The 6035-nt window shown below is 46.5% G+C and overlaps 1 pseudogene; it reads left to right on the plus strand.

The window, feature by feature from the left end:
- The first annotated feature begins 3241 nt into the window (after positions 1-3241).
- On the plus strand, positions 3242-3649 carry LOC118239216 (annotated as a pseudogene).
- Positions 3650-6035: the final 2386 nt, after the last annotated feature.

Genomic DNA, 6035 nt, shown 5'->3' on the forward strand with positions numbered 1-6035 from the left:
ATTCAATTCCCAGTTCTTCAAGAAGAGAAGTTATCATATATGAAGTTCTGAACATACAACTTAGGGGTAGAGCACTAGTCTATCATACATAGGCTCTGCTTTCAAGGCTTCTCCCATTTATTGACTCTCAACATAAGGGCAGACAAAGTGACCTGGAAAGTAGGGTCAAAACCACCTGACATTGCTTAGGCCTCAGCCACTAAGAAAGAAGCCAGCCCCACACCTGGAGGCTCTCAGTGATCAGAAGATGTCACCTGCACAGTGAGAGAAATGGCTTACCTGATGCAGCCACTGATTTGCAGAATGACATCTGAGAAGCGGCACAAGGCATAGCCAGGTGAGCTAGTGAAAGCCCACCCTAAGACCTGTGTCTAGGACATTTGCAAGCCCCCTTCCGTTGTGCCTTGCTTTGCTTAGACAGAGAGTCGCCAAGCCCTTAAAGGGCTGCCTCCAAGTGACCTTCAGACTTGAAGTCATCACTCCAGACGACCATCTACAAGGACTGGGTTTGAGAGAGCTTAGCATTATCACGCCTAATTAACTCACCCTTTAAACAGACCTCTGAGAAAATAACAGGAAGGAGGGAAGGACACTGCTAAGCAGCTCTACCGGTCCAGGCCAGATGCTGAGCCAACACTACAGTGCTTCATTCTATCAACCTTCTGAGGCAGTGACTTTCCTCCCACTTTGAAGATGGCCAAAATAGAGATTTCAAAAGACCAGGTGTCTCTTCCAGGTGGGTAAATGTCATGTGCATATGACTCCAATACCTAGGATTCATTTAAATTCAATTTAGGGGACACAGAAGGAACCTTCCCATCCTGTCTGTTTTTCACACAAAGGTGGTGAAAGTTAGGGTCATTGGGCACCTCCGGAGACCAGGCAGTGTATGCAGAAGATTCCTCCATCTGTTCACACATGGAGCACCCAGCTCTCTCCTTGCCTCCGTGTGCTGAGGACAGTTCCAAACAGGATCACAACACCTCATGTGTAGACAAATAAAGGAAACATTCTCAGAGGAAACACAGAATGTGGGGCTTGGGGTTCCTTTTAATGGCCGTTTTTATAAATGAAGTGCCAGGAGCTACACTTCCTGACATAACAGAGGGAGTGTTTTGTCATTCAGGGTGTCTAGGGATCTGTGTGGCTCAGACAAAGCCAGAGTCTTTTGGCAACAGAGGTTCTGCCTTGTACAAAGCTGCATTTTGGCACACCACTGGCATACCAACTCAGGCATGAGCCCAAGCAGCCCTCTGTACAGACAGGCTGTGAAAGCAGATGTCTTACTTAATATTCTTCAGGGCTACTCCTGAAGAGAGAGGGAGAAGAAGAGGAGAGAGAGAGAGAGAGAGAGAGAGAGAGAGAGAGAGAGAGAGAGAGAGACTATGCTTTGTAAAACTCAGTCCTTCCTTGACCTGCAAATAACTGAATGGCTCCATCAATCCACAGAGACAGCACAGGACCCCTGCCTATGGTGAATTCTCCCCACACTGTTCTAGGCACTGTACACTCATTACCCTGTGTGATTACCAACTTTTGAGCTGGGCCCTTCCCCACCACTCGACCTAGTTTATGGTTAGCAAAGGGAGGTCTGAGAGGTTAAGCTACTTGTGGAAGACACCGCAGCTGGACCATGGCTGAGGAGGAATCTGATCCAGGTCAGTCTGGCTGGAAACCATATGCCTGTCTTCCGTACCATGCTACTTCCTAAAGGAGAGACAGGAGAGAAAAGGAAGCAGATGCTAATGGCTCCACACTGGATGTCCAGTGTCTGTCCTGGCTGTCTCCCATGTTCAGTCCTTACATCAGTCCTTCCAGGTAGACCTTACTATACTGCTTCACGAATGAGACCATGATGGCTCAGAGAAGTGAAGTCTTTTACTACAATCGGTTGTGATGGAAACCCAAGTATGCCTGACTCCAAAGCCCTGGATCCTTCTTGCGCACCGTCTATGCAGGGTGACACACTTTTCCCTTCACTTCATCTGCCCAACTGTACTCTGGAAACAAAGACAGGGATGGAAGAGCGGGAATGGGAGCACACAGCGTGGGTGTTGGTTTCAGCCCTTGTGGCTAGTAAGGAGGTGAGAACAGACTTAAACGGCATCTAAGGAAGGTAGCATGTGGGGCACACATGTGCACTGGGTGGAAGATGGCTCGGTGCTAGCACATGTGTGAAATCTCTTCCTCCACACTGTACTTACTTCTCTTCGCTGACCCCATCCGTAAAGTGGGGTCTACTCCATTGCCCCTGAAGGCACCACACCCTACAGATGCACACAGTCAGAAGAAGTTTCCAGAGATAGCCCCCAGAAGCAGGTATCTCTGATTCAAAATCAGTGACATACCCCGTGTCCCAGAGAAGCTATCGTTCCACCGAACAGACCCCATCCAGAATGCTCACTGTTCCCAGGGTGGCTTCCCACCTCTTCTTCTGAAAGCTCCGTAGATGTTGTAAGTCCAGTATGTTCATTGTTGCCTGGTGTCTTAGTTAGAGTTTCTATTGCTATGAAGAGACACCATGACCATGGCAACTCTTATAAAGGAAAACATATGCCTCAAGGTGGCTTACATTTTCAGAAGTTTAGTCCATTATCATCATGGTGTGACATGGTGCTGTGCAGGCAGATATGGTAGAAGTAGCTGAGTGTCCTACATCTCATCTCACAGCAACAGGAAATGGTCTGTCCCACTGGGCACGGCTTGAGCATCTATAAGACCGCAAAGCATACCTCCACAGTGACATACTTCCTCCAACAAGACCACACCTCCTAAGAATGCCACTCCCTTGAAGGGCCATTTTCTTTCAAACCTGGAAAGGAGCCAATTTGCTTTTATGGTTACACTTGTTTGTTTTTGTGGGACAGGGGTGGGGGAGGAGCATGGATGTCATCTCACTATGTAACCATGCTGGCCTGGAACTTGCTATGTAGACCAAGCTTGGCCATATCACAAAGATCTACCTGCCTTCCCCTAGATGCTGCTGGTCTCTCTCTCTCTCTCTCTCTCTCTCTCTCTCTCTCTCTCTCTCTCTCTCTCTCTCTCTCTCTCTCTCTCTCTCTCTCTCTCTCTGTGTGTGTGTTGTGTGAATACTAGTTTTTGTTCACTATATATGCTTGAGGGAGCATTTGGAATAGCAGAGCATGGGGAAGTGAGGAGCTCACACACATTAGTGTAAACATTCTCCAGTAGAAGGTGCCCTTCTTTCCTTTCTGCTGGGTGCCTGCTGCTTACTGTCAACATGGGCAAGTTCATGAAACCAGGGAGAGTGGAGCTGGCCCTGGCTGAATGCTACTCCAGATGCAAAGTTGTCATCATGAAGAACATTGAAAAACACCTCCAACCACACTTACAGCCATGCCCTGGTGGCCAGAATTGACTGCTATCCCTGAAAAGTGACAGCTGCCCTGGGCATGAAGAAAATCAACCAATAGATCAAAGATCAAGTCGTTTGTCAAAAGTTTACAACTACAGTCACCTCATGTGCACAAGGGGCTCTGTGGATCCACTTGGACAAAACTGTGTCAACAAGGATGCCTTCAGAGACCCAGCTCTGAACTGCAAGACCAGGCAGCAGTCCAAGGTCAAATTTGAAGGATGATACCAGTCAGTGAAGGACAAGTGGCTTTTCCAGAAGCTTTACTTTTAGGTATATTTCTGTTTCCATCATTAATTTTTTTTTTAAAAAAAGAGTTCACACACCTGTGCACACATGTGTGGTGACAGTGGTGATATATTATATAGATTTAGTAAAGCTTGCCTGAGGATTCAGAAAGCAAAGTCAGCCACAAGCTGTAGAGGTCAGGTGGTATAGGTACACACCTTTAATCCCAAGACTCAGGATTAAGAGGTAGACAGATCTCTGAGTTCAAGATCACTGTGGGCTACTGGAGAGTGAATCAGAGCTCACACCTTTAATCCTAGAATTTGAGAGGTGTAAAAGGTAGAGGCATTCCTTCTCCAGCTACACTGAGGAGAGGAAGCTCTGAGGCTTGGTGAGAGCTCGTGGAAACAGGATCATCCCTTTCAGCTTGAGGTAGAGGCAAGAGGTAATGGCTTCGTTGCTTTGGTTTTGTGATCTTCAGCTTGAAGCTTGAACCCCAATATCAGTCTCTGGGTCTTTTGTTTTTTCGTGCTACAACGTGGAGACCAGAGAAGAGTTTGCACACCTGTGCACACATATGTGGAGGCCAGAGAAGGATGCCATTCAAGTGTCTTCTAGCACTTACTACCCTATTTCCTTGAGACAAGGTCTCTGGATGAGCCATTTCAGCTAAGGTGGTCAGCCATATAACTTTTGGGATCAACCTGTCTCTCCCCCTGACCTGATGCTGGGGTTACAGGTACATGCAGCTATTCCCAGCCTTTTAAATGTATGTACCGGAAACTCAAACGCAGGCCCTCATGCTTCCTGAACAAATGCTCTTAGCCATGGCTGTGATAAAACGCCATGACCAGAAGCAATTTGGGGAGGAAAGGGTTTATCTCACATCCTGATCCCAGTTCATCATGAAGGGAGTCAGCAGGAACTCAAGGCAGGAGCCTGGAGGCAGGAACTAAAGCAGAAGCCATGGAAGAAGATGTGTACTGGCTTGCTCCTCATGGCCTGCTCATCCTGCTTTCTTATAGAACCCAGGACCACCAGTCCAGGGATGGCATCACCAACAGGGATGGCCCTCAAACAGCAATCAATCAAGAAAATGTCCCCAAAGATTTCCCCACAGACCAACCTGATGGGGGCATTTTCTCAACTGAGTTTCCTTCTTCACAGATGATTCTAGTCTGTGTCAATTAAAAACAAAAACAAAAACAAAAACTAGCCAGCATACCCCCCAAGCCATCTCCCCAGCCACCACCATTTCTAAGTAGTGGTTCAAAATTGAATCTTGCAGGAGGCAAGAGGTCTTAACCTGGTGTTCTATCTTACTCCATGTTTCCTTCAATACATACCCAGCTGTAGCTAGTTATTCCCTGCCATTTACTCATTAAGTCTTTCATTCACTAAAATGGATTTATTTATTTACTCATTTACCAGCTACCAAGTTATAGGTTGTCTTGGTTGCTTAGGAAACACAGTTATGGATGAGCAAAAAATAGACACTGTCCTTTTCCTCACGGAATTTAGAGCCTGGTGAGCAGAAGGAAATTAATCTATTAATCACATGCAAGAATTGCATAACTTAAACCATAATAATTACTTGGAAGAAATAGTGCATGATGCTTTGAGAGCAAATAGCAGAAAGGCCTGACCCGATTAGAAAAAAAAAATATTTAGAGTGAGATCTAACAAATGGTGCAGAAGTTGGGGCTTGGAGACACATTGGATCTGCATTTTGAAAAAAATCTCTGGAAACAATATGGAGAACAGGCTAGGCATGGTAGCAGTGGGAGAAAGTGTGCACTCTAGGGAATTTTGGGAGAGCTGTTATAGGATGCCAGGAAAAGGGAGATATGTTGGTCCAGGGTAGGGGCTATGAAGAATGGACCAAACCCAGAGCTATTCCAGTTGACAGTGTCATTGACAGCCTCAGTGGCCTGACGAAAGGAGAAGCAGATGCCAACACTGAGTCTTAGTTTGGGGTCTGGAGATGACTGGTGATGCCATTCACCGAACTTGACACTTGCTGTGTGCACAGCACAGCGCAGCACTTTGTCCTGTGACAAAGCACTTAGTCCACATAAGGAGTTCTGGTTCCGCTCCTTCCTGATGTCCATATCCACAAAAGCCAACTTCTACAATCTCTCACTCAAACCCTACTCAATCCTTTAGGTCATCAGATGTCATAGGTGCTCCCCCAACTGTACTCCAAACATTGGTTATAATGAGTGTCACACCCCCCCCCATTCTAGACTTAGTTGTAGAGAAGCAGACTTTCCTACACAAAGATCCACCCTGACCCGTAGGTCCACTTTCAGTCACCATCTCAGAATTTTCTTGGTATTTATTCTCTCCCTGTTTCCAGAATCTTCTGATGTACTATACATGGCCCCATCTCAGTCACACCTTGTGTCTGGTCCTAAGGAACCAATTTGGC

Source organism: Cricetulus griseus, chromosome 7, assembly GCF_003668045.3.
Source record: "Cricetulus griseus strain 17A/GY chromosome 7, alternate assembly CriGri-PICRH-1.0, whole genome shotgun sequence".
Lineage (NCBI taxonomy): Eukaryota > Metazoa > Chordata > Mammalia > Rodentia > Cricetidae > Cricetulus > Cricetulus griseus.